General features: G+C 36.2%; 10 non-coding genes across 10 annotated transcripts; all 10 read right to left on the reverse strand.

Annotated features, from left to right (window-relative positions):
• Positions 1–849: 849 nt before the first annotated feature.
• Positions 850–1,042, reverse strand: LOC134703189 (U2 spliceosomal RNA). Its single transcript, XR_010104807.1, has one exon. It is a non-coding gene; the product is annotated as a U2 spliceosomal RNA (small nuclear RNA).
• A 977-nt stretch (positions 1,043–2,019) lies between these two features.
• Positions 2,020–2,212, reverse strand: LOC134703201 (U2 spliceosomal RNA). The gene has a single exon (XR_010104817.1). It is a non-coding gene; the product is annotated as a U2 spliceosomal RNA (small nuclear RNA).
• A 977-nt stretch (positions 2,213–3,189) lies between these two features.
• On the reverse strand, positions 3,190–3,382 carry LOC134703202 (U2 spliceosomal RNA). The gene has a single exon (XR_010104818.1). It is a non-coding gene; the product is annotated as a U2 spliceosomal RNA (small nuclear RNA).
• A 978-nt stretch (positions 3,383–4,360) lies between these two features.
• LOC134703203 (U2 spliceosomal RNA) lies at positions 4,361–4,553 on the reverse strand. Its single transcript, XR_010104819.1, has one exon. It is a non-coding gene; the product is annotated as a U2 spliceosomal RNA (small nuclear RNA).
• Positions 4,554–5,530: 977 nt separating this feature from the next.
• Positions 5,531–5,723, reverse strand: LOC134703204 (U2 spliceosomal RNA). The gene has a single exon (XR_010104820.1). It is a non-coding gene; the product is annotated as a U2 spliceosomal RNA (small nuclear RNA).
• A 978-nt stretch (positions 5,724–6,701) lies between these two features.
• LOC134703190 (U2 spliceosomal RNA) lies at positions 6,702–6,894 on the reverse strand. The gene has a single exon (XR_010104808.1). It is a non-coding gene; the product is annotated as a U2 spliceosomal RNA (small nuclear RNA).
• A 977-nt stretch (positions 6,895–7,871) lies between these two features.
• On the reverse strand, positions 7,872–8,064 carry LOC134703191 (U2 spliceosomal RNA). Its single transcript, XR_010104809.1, has one exon. It is a non-coding gene; the product is annotated as a U2 spliceosomal RNA (small nuclear RNA).
• A 977-nt stretch (positions 8,065–9,041) lies between these two features.
• LOC134703192 (U2 spliceosomal RNA) lies at positions 9,042–9,234 on the reverse strand. The gene has a single exon (XR_010104810.1). It is a non-coding gene; the product is annotated as a U2 spliceosomal RNA (small nuclear RNA).
• A 977-nt stretch (positions 9,235–10,211) lies between these two features.
• LOC134703193 (U2 spliceosomal RNA) lies at positions 10,212–10,404 on the reverse strand. The gene has a single exon (XR_010104811.1). It is a non-coding gene; the product is annotated as a U2 spliceosomal RNA (small nuclear RNA).
• A 977-nt stretch (positions 10,405–11,381) lies between these two features.
• Positions 11,382–11,574, reverse strand: LOC134703194 (U2 spliceosomal RNA). Its single transcript, XR_010104812.1, has one exon. It is a non-coding gene; the product is annotated as a U2 spliceosomal RNA (small nuclear RNA).
• Positions 11,575–15,590: the final 4,016 nt, after the last annotated feature.

Raw genomic sequence — 15,590 nt, forward strand, 5'->3', positions numbered from 1 at the left:
TGCTTTGCTTTAATTACCCAACAGCATGAAACGATTTCTGCATGACAAAACTGGTGTGAAAATAAAAAAAGCGGCTTGTGAAATACGGCAAGTCGCAATAAAAGGGAGAATGCATTTTTAAACGTATGTCATACGTATACGTATTCGTATTTAATCTTAATCGAACAAAACAACATGACAATTTTAATTCATTCTATGTCCGACGAACGCAGATTTCAAAGCCTTGAAAATTTCATTGATCACAAAATAAATTCAACGCTTTTTCACAATCAGCACGGACTTTTCACTCTGTCGTTTAAATAAAAAACACACAAACAGTTCATCTGTTCTATTTTTTAAAGGAATTAACCGGTACAGCTATGTTTAAATTAATTTTAAAAGGAGGAAAAAACTTACCGGCCGACTGTAGTTTCCATCGTTTGCCCTCGTTCTGAGGCGACGTCGCTATTAACGATGATTGAAACAGTAGAAGGGGACGTAATTCTTTTCCCCGCGTTTTTCCGTAACGCTAAAAATTTATATAGAGTTTGTTTTAAAGGAACGAGAATACATTATTACACTGACATATGCTGTTATGAATACAAGCGAGAGAGAGAAAGAGAAAAAAAAAAAACCCATCACATTATTAGAAAAGAAAAAAATACTTTTCAGAGAACAGACATAAACAAATAAAATAATATGCGATTTATTTTACATGCGCGAGAAGTAGAATTAATTTACAACAATGAGTAAAACTATACAATACATAACATAAAATAATATAGAAAAAGTATTAGAGAATATTTTACTGGGGCTGTTTCTCAGACTATAGAAGGAGCTATTTTTCTATTTTAATTTTCTCCCCGAAATGGGGAGTGAGCCGATCCTGGAGGTACTGCAATACCAGGCCAACTCGTGGCAAGAGCGGTGCAAGCACCTAACATCTCACCTAGTTGCAAAAATCAGTTTAATATCGAAGTACCCACATGGGGTACGTATCAGATATTAAGCTGATAAGAACAGATACTACACTTTGATCTTAGCCAAAAGGCCGAGAAGCGATACTCAAATGTTTCCGAGTTTCCAAAGCCTATAAATCCTATGTCTTACTCAGACACGGTGTTTTAATTTTAAAACAAGCTACACAAATTTTGCAAATGTATATACAAAAAGCACACGAAACACGAGATCTTGCTTTGCTTTAATTACCCAACAGCATGAAACGATTTCTGCATGACAAAACTGGTGTGAAAATAAAAAAAGCGGCTTGTGAAATACGGCAAGTCGCAATAAAAGGGAGAATGCATTTTTAAACGTATGTCATACGTATACGTATTCGTATTTAATCTTAATCGAACAAAACAACATGACAATTTTAATTCATTCTATGTCCGACGAACGCAGATTTCAAAGCCTTGAAAATTTCATTGATCACAAAATAAATTCAACGCTTTTTCACAATCAGCACGGACTTTTCACTCTGTCGTTTAAATAAAAAACACACAAACAGTTCATCTGTTCTATTTTTTAAAGGAATTAACCGGTACAGCTATGTTTAAATTAATTTTAAAAGGAGGAAAAAACTTACCGGCCGACTGTAGTTTCCATCGTTTGCCCTCGTTCTGAGGCGACGTCGCTATTAACGATGATTGAAACAGTAGAAGGGGACGTAATTCTTTTCCCCGCGTTTTTCCGTAACGCTAAAAATTTATATAGAGTTTGTTTTAAAGGAACGAGAATACATTATTACACTGACATATGCTGTTATGAATACAAGCGAGAGAGAGAAAGAGAAAAAAAAAAACCCATCACATTATTAGAAAAGAAAAAAATACTTTTCAGAGAACAGACATAAACAAATAAAATAATATGCGATTTATTTTACATGCGCGAGAAGTAGAATTAATTTACAACAATGAGTAAAACTATACAATACATAACATAAAATAATATAGAAAAAGTATTAGAGAATATTTTACTGGGGCTGTTTCTCAGACTATAGAAGGAGCTATTTTTCTATTTTAATTTTCTCCCCGAAATGGGGAGTGAGCCGATCCTGGAGGTACTGCAATACCAGGCCAACTCGTGGCAAGAGCGGTGCAAGCACCTAACATCTCACCTAGTTGCAAAAATCAGTTTAATATCGAAGTACCCACATGGGGTACGTATCAGATATTAAGCTGATAAGAACAGATACTACACTTTGATCTTAGCCAAAAGGCCGAGAAGCGATACTCAAATGTTTCCGAGTTTCCAAAGCCTATAAATCCTATGTCTTACTCAGACACGGTGTTTTAATTTTAAAACAAGCTACACAAATTTTGCAAATGTATATACAAAAAGCACACGAAACACGAGATCTTGCTTTGCTTTAATTACCCAACAGCATGAAACGATTTCTGCATGACAAAACTGGTGTGAAAATAAAAAAAGCGGCTTGTGAAATACGGCAAGTCGCAATAAAAGGGAGAATGCATTTTTAAACGTATGTCATACGTATACGTATTCGTATTTAATCTTAATCGAACAAAACAACATGACAATTTTAATTCATTCTATGTCCGACGAACGCAGATTTCAAAGCCTTGAAAATTTCATTGATCACAAAATAAATTCAACGCTTTTTCACAATCAGCACGGACTTTTCACTCTGTCGTTTAAATAAAAAACACACAAACAGTTCATCTGTTCTATTTTTTAAAGGAATTAACCGGTACAGCTATGTTTAAATTAATTTTAAAAGGAGGAAAAAACTTACCGGCCGACTGTAGTTTCCATCGTTTGCCCTCGTTCTGAGGCGACGTCGCTATTAACGATGATTGAAACAGTAGAAGGGGACGTAATTCTTTTCCCCGCGTTTTTCCGTAACGCTAAAAATTTATATAGAGTTTGTTTTAAAGGAACGAGAATACATTATTACACTGACATATGCTGTTATGAATACAAGCGAGAGAGAGAAAGAGAAAAAAAAAAACCCATCACATTATTAGAAAAGAAAAAAATACTTTTCAGAGAACAGACATAAACAAATAAAATAATATGCGATTTATTTTACATGCGCGAGAAGTAGAATTAATTTACAACAATGAGTAAAACTATACAATACATAACATAAAATAATATAGAAAAAGTATTAGAGAATATTTTACTGGGGCTGTTTCTCAGACTATAGAAGGAGCTATTTTTCTATTTTAATTTTCTCCCCGAAATGGGGAGTGAGCCGATCCTGGAGGTACTGCAATACCAGGCCAACTCGTGGCAAGAGCGGTGCAAGCACCTAACATCTCACCTAGTTGCAAAAATCAGTTTAATATCGAAGTACCCACATGGGGTACGTATCAGATATTAAGCTGATAAGAACAGATACTACACTTTGATCTTAGCCAAAAGGCCGAGAAGCGATACTCAAATGTTTCCGAGTTTCCAAAGCCTATAAATCCTATGTCTTACTCAGACACGGTGTTTTAATTTTAAAACAAGCTACACAAATTTTGCAAATGTATATACAAAAAGCACACGAAACACGAGATCTTGCTTTGCTTTAATTACCCAACAGCATGAAACGATTTCTGCATGACAAAACTGGTGTGAAAATAAAAAAAGCGGCTTGTGAAATACGGCAAGTCGCAATAAAAGGGAGAATGCATTTTTAAACGTATGTCATACGTATACGTATTCGTATTTAATCTTAATCGAACAAAACAACATGACAATTTTAATTCATTCTATGTCCGACGAACGCAGATTTCAAAGCCTTGAAAATTTCATTGATCACAAAATAAATTCAACGCTTTTTCACAATCAGCACGGACTTTTCACTCTGTCGTTTAAATAAAAAACACACAAACAGTTCATCTGTTCTATTTTTTAAAGGAATTAACCGGTACAGCTATGTTTAAATTAATTTTAAAAGGAGGAAAAAACTTACCGGCCGACTGTAGTTTCCATCGTTTGCCCTCGTTCTGAGGCGACGTCGCTATTAACGATGATTGAAACAGTAGAAGGGGACGTAATTCTTTTCCCCGCGTTTTTCCGTAACGCTAAAAATTTATATAGAGTTTGTTTTAAAGGAACGAGAATACATTATTACACTGACATATGCTGTTATGAATACAAGCGAGAGAGAGAAAGAGAAAAAAAAAAAACCCATCACATTATTAGAAAAGAAAAAAATACTTTTCAGAGAACAGACATAAACAAATAAAATAATATGCGATTTATTTTACATGCGCGAGAAGTAGAATTAATTTACAACAATGAGTAAAACTATACAATACATAACATAAAATAATATAGAAAAAGTATTAGAGAATATTTTACTGGGGCTGTTTCTCAGACTATAGAAGGAGCTATTTTTCTATTTTAATTTTCTCCCCGAAATGGGGAGTGAGCCGATCCTGGAGGTACTGCAATACCAGGCCAACTCGTGGCAAGAGCGGTGCAAGCACCTAACATCTCACCTAGTTGCAAAAATCAGTTTAATATCGAAGTACCCACATGGGGTACGTATCAGATATTAAGCTGATAAGAACAGATACTACACTTTGATCTTAGCCAAAAGGCCGAGAAGCGATACTCAAATGTTTCCGAGTTTCCAAAGCCTATAAATCCTATGTCTTACTCAGACACGGTGTTTTAATTTTAAAACAAGCTACACAAATTTTGCAAATGTATATACAAAAAGCACACGAAACACGAGATCTTGCTTTGCTTTAATTACCCAACAGCATGAAACGATTTCTGCATGACAAAACTGGTGTGAAAATAAAAAAAGCGGCTTGTGAAATACGGCAAGTCGCAATAAAAGGGAGAATGCATTTTTAAACGTATGTCATACGTATACGTATTCGTATTTAATCTTAATCGAACAAAACAACATGACAATTTTAATTCATTCTATGTCCGACGAACGCAGATTTCAAAGCCTTGAAAATTTCATTGATCACAAAATAAATTCAACGCTTTTTCACAATCAGCACGGACTTTTCACTCTGTCGTTTAAATAAAAAACACACAAACAGTTCATCTGTTCTATTTTTTAAAGGAATTAACCGGTACAGCTATGTTTAAATTAATTTTAAAAGGAGGAAAAAACTTACCGGCCGACTGTAGTTTCCATCGTTTGCCCTCGTTCTGAGGCGACGTCGCTATTAACGATGATTGAAACAGTAGAAGGGGACGTAATTCTTTTCCCCGCGTTTTTCCGTAACGCTAAAAATTTATATAGAGTTTGTTTTAAAGGAACGAGAATACATTATTACACTGACATATGCTGTTATGAATACAAGCGAGAGAGAGAAAGAGAAAAAAAAAAACCCATCACATTATTAGAAAAGAAAAAAATACTTTTCAGAGAACAGACATAAACAAATAAAATAATATGCGATTTATTTTACATGCGCGAGAAGTAGAATTAATTTACAACAATGAGTAAAACTATACAATACATAACATAAAATAATATAGAAAAAGTATTAGAGAATATTTTACTGGGGCTGTTTCTCAGACTATAGAAGGAGCTATTTTTCTATTTTAATTTTCTCCCCGAAATGGGGAGTGAGCCGATCCTGGAGGTACTGCAATACCAGGCCAACTCGTGGCAAGAGCGGTGCAAGCACCTAACATCTCACCTAGTTGCAAAAATCAGTTTAATATCGAAGTACCCACATGGGGTACGTATCAGATATTAAGCTGATAAGAACAGATACTACACTTTGATCTTAGCCAAAAGGCCGAGAAGCGATACTCAAATGTTTCCGAGTTTCCAAAGCCTATAAATCCTATGTCTTACTCAGACACGGTGTTTTAATTTTAAAACAAGCTACACAAATTTTGCAAATGTATATACAAAAAGCACACGAAACACGAGATCTTGCTTTGCTTTAATTACCCAACAGCATGAAACGATTTCTGCATGACAAAACTGGTGTGAAAATAAAAAAAGCGGCTTGTGAAATACGGCAAGTCGCAATAAAAGGGAGAATGCATTTTTAAACGTATGTCATACGTATACGTATTCGTATTTAATCTTAATCGAACAAAACAACATGACAATTTTAATTCATTCTATGTCCGACGAACGCAGATTTCAAAGCCTTGAAAATTTCATTGATCACAAAATAAATTCAACGCTTTTTCACAATCAGCACGGACTTTTCACTCTGTCGTTTAAATAAAAAACACACAAACAGTTCATCTGTTCTATTTTTTAAAGGAATTAACCGGTACAGCTATGTTTAAATTAATTTTAAAAGGAGGAAAAAACTTACCGGCCGACTGTAGTTTCCATCGTTTGCCCTCGTTCTGAGGCGACGTCGCTATTAACGATGATTGAAACAGTAGAAGGGGACGTAATTCTTTTCCCCGCGTTTTTCCGTAACGCTAAAAATTTATATAGAGTTTGTTTTAAAGGAACGAGAATACATTATTACACTGACATATGCTGTTATGAATACAAGCGAGAGAGAGAAAGAGAAAAAAAAAAACCCATCACATTATTAGAAAAGAAAAAAAATACTTTTCAGAGAACAGACATAAACAAATAAAATAATATGCGATTTATTTTACATGCGCGAGAAGTAGAATTAATTTACAACAATGAGTAAAACTATACAATACATAACATAAAATAATATAGAAAAAGTATTAGAGAATATTTTACTGGGGCTGTTTCTCAGACTATAGAAGGAGCTATTTTTCTATTTTAATTTTCTCCCCGAAATGGGGAGTGAGCCGATCCTGGAGGTACTGCAATACCAGGCCAACTCGTGGCAAGAGCGGTGCAAGCACCTAACATCTCACCTAGTTGCAAAAATCAGTTTAATATCGAAGTACCCACATGGGGTACGTATCAGATATTAAGCTGATAAGAACAGATACTACACTTTGATCTTAGCCAAAAGGCCGAGAAGCGATACTCAAATGTTTCCGAGTTTCCAAAGCCTATAAATCCTATGTCTTACTCAGACACGGTGTTTTAATTTTAAAACAAGCTACACAAATTTTGCAAATGTATATACAAAAAGCACACGAAACACGAGATCTTGCTTTGCTTTAATTACCCAACAGCATGAAACGATTTCTGCATGACAAAACTGGTGTGAAAATAAAAAAAGCGGCTTGTGAAATACGGCAAGTCGCAATAAAAGGGAGAATGCATTTTTAAACGTATGTCATACGTATACGTATTCGTATTTAATCTTAATCGAACAAAACAACATGACAATTTTAATTCATTCTATGTCCGACGAACGCAGATTTCAAAGCCTTGAAAATTTCATTGATCACAAAATAAATTCAACGCTTTTTCACAATCAGCACGGACTTTTCACTCTGTCGTTTAAATAAAAAACACACAAACAGTTCATCTGTTCTATTTTTTAAAGGAATTAACCGGTACAGCTATGTTTAAATTAATTTTAAAAGGAGGAAAAAACTTACCGGCCGACTGTAGTTTCCATCGTTTGCCCTCGTTCTGAGGCGACGTCGCTATTAACGATGATTGAAACAGTAGAAGGGGACGTAATTCTTTTCCCCGCGTTTTTCCGTAACGCTAAAAATTTATATAGAGTTTGTTTTAAAGGAACGAGAATACATTATTACACTGACATATGCTGTTATGAATACAAGCGAGAGAGAGAAAGAGAAAAAAAAAAACCCATCACATTATTAGAAAAGAAAAAAATACTTTTCAGAGAACAGACATAAACAAATAAAATAATATGCGATTTATTTTACATGCGCGAGAAGTAGAATTAATTTACAACAATGAGTAAAACTATACAATACATAACATAAAATAATATAGAAAAAGTATTAGAGAATATTTTACTGGGGCTGTTTCTCAGACTATAGAAGGAGCTATTTTTCTATTTTAATTTTCTCCCCGAAATGGGGAGTGAGCCGATCCTGGAGGTACTGCAATACCAGGCCAACTCGTGGCAAGAGCGGTGCAAGCACCTAACATCTCACCTAGTTGCAAAAATCAGTTTAATATCGAAGTACCCACATGGGGTACGTATCAGATATTAAGCTGATAAGAACAGATACTACACTTTGATCTTAGCCAAAAGGCCGAGAAGCGATACTCAAATGTTTCCGAGTTTCCAAAGCCTATAAATCCTATGTCTTACTCAGACACGGTGTTTTAATTTTAAAACAAGCTACACAAATTTTGCAAATGTATATACAAAAAGCACACGAAACACGAGATCTTGCTTTGCTTTAATTACCCAACAGCATGAAACGATTTCTGCATGACAAAACTGGTGTGAAAATAAAAAAAGCGGCTTGTGAAATACGGCAAGTCGCAATAAAAGGGAGAATGCATTTTTAAACGTATGTCATACGTATACGTATTCGTATTTAATCTTAATCGAACAAAACAACATGACAATTTTAATTCATTCTATGTCCGACGAACGCAGATTTCAAAGCCTTGAAAATTTCATTGATCACAAAATAAATTCAACGCTTTTTCACAATCAGCACGGACTTTTCACTCTGTCGTTTAAATAAAAAACACACAAACAGTTCATCTGTTCTATTTTTTAAAGGAATTAACCGGTACAGCTATGTTTAAATTAATTTTAAAAGGAGGAAAAAACTTACCGGCCGACTGTAGTTTCCATCGTTTGCCCTCGTTCTGAGGCGACGTCGCTATTAACGATGATTGAAACAGTAGAAGGGGACGTAATTCTTTTCCCCGCGTTTTTCCGTAACGCTAAAAATTTATATAGAGTTTGTTTTAAAGGAACGAGAATACATTATTACACTGACATATGCTGTTATGAATACAAGCGAGAGAGAGAAAGAGAAAAAAAAAAACCCATCACATTATTAGAAAAGAAAAAAATACTTTTCAGAGAACAGACATAAACAAATAAAATAATATGCGATTTATTTTACATGCGCGAGAAGTAGAATTAATTTACAACAATGAGTAAAACTATACAATACATAACATAAAATAATATAGAAAAAGTATTAGAGAATATTTTACTGGGGCTGTTTCTCAGACTATAGAAGGAGCTATTTTTCTATTTTAATTTTCTCCCCGAAATGGGGAGTGAGCCGATCCTGGAGGTACTGCAATACCAGGCCAACTCGTGGCAAGAGCGGTGCAAGCACCTAACATCTCACCTAGTTGCAAAAATCAGTTTAATATCGAAGTACCCACATGGGGTACGTATCAGATATTAAGCTGATAAGAACAGATACTACACTTTGATCTTAGCCAAAAGGCCGAGAAGCGATACTCAAATGTTTCCGAGTTTCCAAAGCCTATAAATCCTATGTCTTACTCAGACACGGTGTTTTAATTTTAAAACAAGCTACACAAATTTTGCAAATGTATATACAAAAAGCACACGAAACACGAGATCTTGCTTTGCTTTAATTACCCAACAGCATGAAACGATTTCTGCATGACAAAACTGGTGTGAAAATAAAAAAAGCGGCTTGTGAAATACGGCAAGTCGCAATAAAAGGGAGAATGCATTTTTAAACGTATGTCATACGTATACGTATTCGTATTTAATCTTAATCGAACAAAACAACATGACAATTTTAATTCATTCTATGTCCGACGAACGCAGATTTCAAAGCCTTGAAAATTTCATTGATCACAAAATAAATTCAACGCTTTTTCACAATCAGCACGGACTTTTCACTCTGTCGTTTAAATAAAAAACACACAAACAGTTCATCTGTTCTATTTTTTAAAGGAATTAACCGGTACAGCTATGTTTAAATTAATTTTAAAAGGAGGAAAAAACTTACCGGCCGACTGTAGTTTCCATCGTTTGCCCTCGTTCTGAGGCGACGTCGCTATTAACGATGATTGAAACAGTAGAAGGGGACGTAATTCTTTTCCCCGCGTTTTTCCGTAACGCTAAAAATTTATATAGAGTTTGTTTTAAAGGAACGAGAATACATTATTACACTGACATATGCTGTTATGAATACAAGCGAGAGAGAGAAAGAGAAAAAAAAAAACCCATCACATTATTAGAAAAGAAAAAAATACTTTTCAGAGAACAGACATAAACAAATAAAATAATATGCGATTTATTTTACATGCGCGAGAAGTAGAATTAATTTACAACAATGAGTAAAACTATACAATACATAACATAAAATAATATAGAAAAAGTATTAGAGAATATTTTACTGGGGCTGTTTCTCAGACTATAGAAGGAGCTATTTTTCTATTTTAATTTTCTCCCCGAAATGGGGAGTGAGCCGATCCTGGAGGTACTGCAATACCAGGCCAACTCGTGGCAAGAGCGGTGCAAGCACCTAACATCTCACCTAGTTGCAAAAATCAGTTTAATATCGAAGTACCCACATGGGGTACGTATCAGATATTAAGCTGATAAGAACAGATACTACACTTTGATCTTAGCCAAAAGGCCGAGAAGCGATACTCAAATGTTTCCGAGTTTCCAAAGCCTATAAATCCTATGTCTTACTCAGACACGGTGTTTTAATTTTAAAACAAGCTACACAAATTTTGCAAATGTATATACAAAAAGCACACGAAACACGAGATCTTGCTTTGCTTTAATTACCCAACAGCATGAAACGATTTCTGCATGACAAAACTGGTGTGAAAATAAAAAAAGCGGCTTGTGAAATACGGCAAGTCGCAATAAAAGGGAGAATGCATTTTTAAACGTATGTCATACGTATACGTATTCGTATTTAATCTTAATCGAACAAAACAACATGACAATTTTAATTCATTCTATGTCCGACGAACGCAGATTTCAAAGCCTTGAAAATTTCATTGATCACAAAATAAATTCAACGCTTTTTCACAATCAGCACGGACTTTTCACTCTGTCGTTTAAATAAAAAACACACAAACAGTTCATCTGTTCTATTTTTTAAAGGAATTAACCGGTACAGCTATGTTTAAATTAATTTTAAAAGGAGGAAAAAACTTACCGGCCGACTGTAGTTTCCATCGTTTGCCCTCGTTCTGAGGCGACGTCGCTATTAACGATGATTGAAACAGTAGAAGGGGACGTAATTCTTTTCCCCGCGTTTTTCCGTAACGCTAAAAATTTATATAGAGTTTGTTTTAAAGGAACGAGAATACATTATTACACTGACATATGCTGTTATGAATACAAGCGAGAGAGAGAAAGAGAAAAAAAAAAACCCATCACATTATTAGAAAAGAAAAAAATACTTTTCAGAGAACAGACATAAACAAATAAAATAATATGCGATTTATTTTACATGCGCGAGAAGTAGAATTAATTTACAACAATGAGTAAAACTATACAATACATAACATAAAATAATATAGAAAAAGTATTAGAGAATATTTTACTGGGGCTGTTTCTCAGACTATAGAAGGAGCTATTTTTCTATTTTAATTTTCTCCCCGAAATGGGGAGTGAGCCGATCCTGGAGGTACTGCAATACCAGGCCAACTCGTGGCAAGAGCGGTGCAAGCACCTAACATCTCACCTAGTTGCAAAAATCAGTTTAATATCGAAGTACCCACATGGGGTACGTATCAGATATTAAGCTGATAAGAACAGATACTACACTTTGATCTTAGCCAAAAGGCCGAGAAGCGATACTCAAATGTTTCCGAGTTTCCAAAGCCTATAAATCCTATGTCTTACTCAGACACGGTGTTTTAATTTTAAAACAAGCTACACAAATTTTGCAAATGTATATACAAAAAGCACACGAAACACGAGATCTTGCTTTGCTTTAATTACCCAACAGCATGAAACGATTTCTGCATGACAAAACTGGTGTGAAAATAAAAAAAGCGGCTTGTGAAATACGGCAAGTCGCAATAAAAGGGAGAATGCATTTTTAAACGTATGTCATACGTATACGTATTCGTATTTAATCTTAATCGAACAAAACAACACCAGGCAGAAGCTAGCGAACAATAGCTAGCGAACAATAAGCCAGCGAACAATAAGGCGATATATCGAGAAACCAAAAAACAGAATAAGACAACAACGGCCGTTAAATAAAAAAATATTCAAAAAGGCAGAAAATCAGTTAAAATATAGCAATTTTAACTCAATTTTGAAATGTTTTTTATCCAATCTATTGATTTAACAAGTCGCATAACTTTTTAGGCTAATATTCAGTACAACAATAACTATGCATCTATCAACGGATTATTTGTAGGTGTAGGGCCACCTATGCACCCTCTTCAATTTAGAACGTATGTAAAAGTAGTCCTACTCTGTAAAATATAGCACCTTTTATGTCATTGTGTAATCTAGAGCTCAAAATTTGAAAAAAATGTCAAAAAATTAGGGGGGTCGGCCTATTCCAGGGCTTCTAGAGAAAAATAATGAGGGGTGTCACGGGGAATGACTATATAGGTCTTGTAGAGGAGAAACAGGCGCTTCTTTTGCGCTAGGTATCGAAGGGCGCTATGTTCAAAAATCTGAAACTAGAGCTCAAAATTCGAAAAAAATGTCAAAAAATTAGGAGGGTGGGCCTATTCTAGGACTTCTAGAGAAAAATAATGAGGGGTGTCACGGGGTATGACTATATAGGTCTTGTAGAGGAGAAACAGGCGCTTCTATTGCACTAGGTACCGAAGGGCGCTATGTTCAAAAATCTGAAACTAGAGCTCAAAATTCGAAAAAAATGTCCAAAAAATGGGGGTAGGGTCGGCCTATTCCAGGAGTTCTAGAGAAAAATAATGAGGGGTGTCACGGGGTATGACTATATAGGTCTTGTAGAAGAGAAACAGGCGCTTCTTTTGCACTAGGTTTCGAAGGGCGCTATGTTCAAAAATCTGAAACTAGAGCTCAAAATTCGAAAAAAATGTCCAAAAAATGGGGGTAGGGTCGGCCTATTCCAGGAGTTCTAGAGAAAAATAATGAGGGGTGTCACGGGGAATGACTATATAGGTCTTGTAGAGGAGAAACATGCGCTCCTTTTGCGCTAGGTATCAAAGGGCGCTATGTTCAAAAATCTGAAACTAGAGCTCAAAATTTGAAAAAAATGTCAAAAAATTAGGGGGGTCGGCCTATTCCAGGGCTTCTAGAGAAAAATAATGAGGGGTGTCACGGGGAATGACTATATAGGTCTTGTAGAGGAGAAACAGGCGCTTCTTTTGCGCTAGGTATCGAAGGGCGCTATGTTCAAAAATCTGAAACTAGAGCTCAAAATTCGAAAAAAATGTCAAAAAATTAGGAGGGTGGGCCTATTCTAGGACTTCTAGAGAAAAATAATGAGGGGTGTCACGGGGTATGACTATATAGGTCTTGTAGAGGAGAAACAGGCGCTTCTATTGCACTAGGTACCGAAGGGCGCTATGTTCAAAAATCTGAAACTAGAGCTCAAAATTCGAAAAAAATGTCCAAAAAATGGGGGTAGGGTCGGCCTATTCCAGGAGTTCTAGAGAAAAATAATGAGGGGTGTCACGGGGTATGACTATATAGGTCTTGTAGAAGAGAAACAGGCGCTTCTTTTGCACTAGGTTTCGAAGGGCGCTATGTTCAAAAATCTGAAACTAGAGCTCAAAATTCGAAAAAAATGTCCAAAAAATGGGGGTAGGGTCGGCCTATTCCAGGAGTTCTAGAGAAAAATAATGAGGGGTGTCACGGGGAATGACTATATATGTCTTGTAGAGGAGAAACATGCGCTCCTTTTGCGCTAGGTATCAAAGGGCGCTATGTTCAAAAATCTGAAACTAGAGCTCAAAATTTGAAAAAAATGTCAAAAAATTAGGGGGGTCGGCCTATTCCAGGGCTTCTAGAGAAAAATAATGAGGGGTGTCACGGGGAATGACTATATAGGTCTTGTAGAGGAGAAACAGGCGCTTCTTTTGCGCTAGGTATCGAAGGGCGCTATGTTCAAAAATCTGAAACTAGAGCTCAAAATTCGAAAAAAATGTCAAAAAATTAGGAGGGTGGGCCTATTCTAGGACTTCTAGAGAAAAATAATGAGGGGTGTCACGGGGTATGACTATATAGGTCTTGTAGAGGAGAAACAGGCGCTTCTATTGCACTAGGTACCGAAGGGCGCTATGTTCAAAAATCTGAAACTAGAGCTCAAAATTCGAAAAAAATGTCCAAAAAATGGGGGTAGGGTCGGCCTATTCCAGGAGTTCTAGAGAAAAATAATGAGGGGTGTCACGGGGTATGACTATATAGGTCTTGTAGAAGAGAAACAGGCGCTTCTTTTGCACTAGGTTTCGAAGGGCGCTATGTTCAAAAATCTGAAACTAGAGCTCAAAATTCGAAAAAAATGTCCAAAAAATGGGGGTAGGGTCGGCCTATTCCAGGAGTTCTAGAGAAAAATAATGAGGGGTGTCACGGGGAATGACTATATAGGTCTTGTAGAGGAGAAACATGCGCTCCTTTTGCGCTAGGTATCAAAGGGCGCTATGTTCAAAAATCTGAAACTAGAGCTCAAAATTTGAAAAAAATGTCAAAAAATTAGGGGGGTCGGCCTATTCCAGGGCTTCTAGAGAAAAATAATGAGGGGTGTCACGGGGAATGACTATATAGGTCTTGTAGAGGAGAAACAGGCGCTTCTTTTGCGCTAGGTATCGAAGGGCGCTATGTTCAAAAATCTGAAACTAGAGCTCAAAATTCGAAAAAAATGTCAAAAAATTAGGAGGGTGGGCCTATTCTAGGACTTCTAGAGAAAAATAATGAGGGGTGTCACGGGGTATGACTATATAGGTCTTGTAGAGGAGAAACAGGCGCTTCTATTGCACTAGGTACCGAAGGGCGCTATGTTCAAAAATCTGAAACTAGAGCTCAAAATTCGAAAAAAATGTCCAAAAAATGGGGGTAGGGTCGGCCTATTCCAGGAGTTCTAGAGAAAAATAATGAGGGGTGTCACGGGGTATGACTATATAGGTCTTGTAGAAGAGAAACAGGCGCTTCTTTTGCACTAGGTTTCGAAGGGCGCTATGTTCAAAAATCTGAAACTAGAGCTCAAAATTCGAAAAAAATGTCCAAAAAATGGGGGTAGGGTCGGCCTATTCCAGGAGTTCTAGAGAAAAATAATGAGGGGTGTCACGGGGAATGACTATATAGGTCTTGTAGAGGAGAAACATGCGCTCCTTTTGCGCTAGGTATCAAAGGGCGCTATGTTCAAAAATCTGAAACTAGAGCTCAAAATTTGAAAAAAATGTCAAAAAATTAGGGGGGTCGGCCTATTCCAGGGCTTCTAGAGAAAAATAATGAGGGGTGTCACGGGGAATGACTATATAGGTCTTGTAGAGGAGAAACAGGCGCTTCTTTTGCGCTAGGTATCGAAGGGCGCTATGTTCAAAAATCTGAAACTAGAGCTCAAAATTCGAAAAAAATGTCAAAAAATTAGGAGGGTGGGCCTATTCTAGGACTTCTAGAGAAAAATAATGAGGGGTGTCACGGGGTATGACTATATAGGTCTTGTAGAGGAGAAACAGGCGCTTCTATTGCACTAGGTACCGAAGGGCGCTATGTTCAAAAATCTGAAACTAGAGCTCAAAATTCGAAAAAAATGTCCAAAAAATGGGGGTAGGGTCGGCCTATTCCAGGAGTTCTAGAGAAAAATAATGAGGGGTGTCACGGGGTATGACTATATAGGTCTTGTAGAAGAGAAACAGGCGCTTCTTT

This window comes from Mytilus trossulus, unplaced genomic scaffold, assembly GCF_036588685.1.
Source record: "Mytilus trossulus isolate FHL-02 unplaced genomic scaffold, PNRI_Mtr1.1.1.hap1 h1tg000904l__unscaffolded, whole genome shotgun sequence".
Classification (NCBI taxonomy): domain Eukaryota; kingdom Metazoa; phylum Mollusca; class Bivalvia; order Mytilida; family Mytilidae; genus Mytilus; species Mytilus trossulus.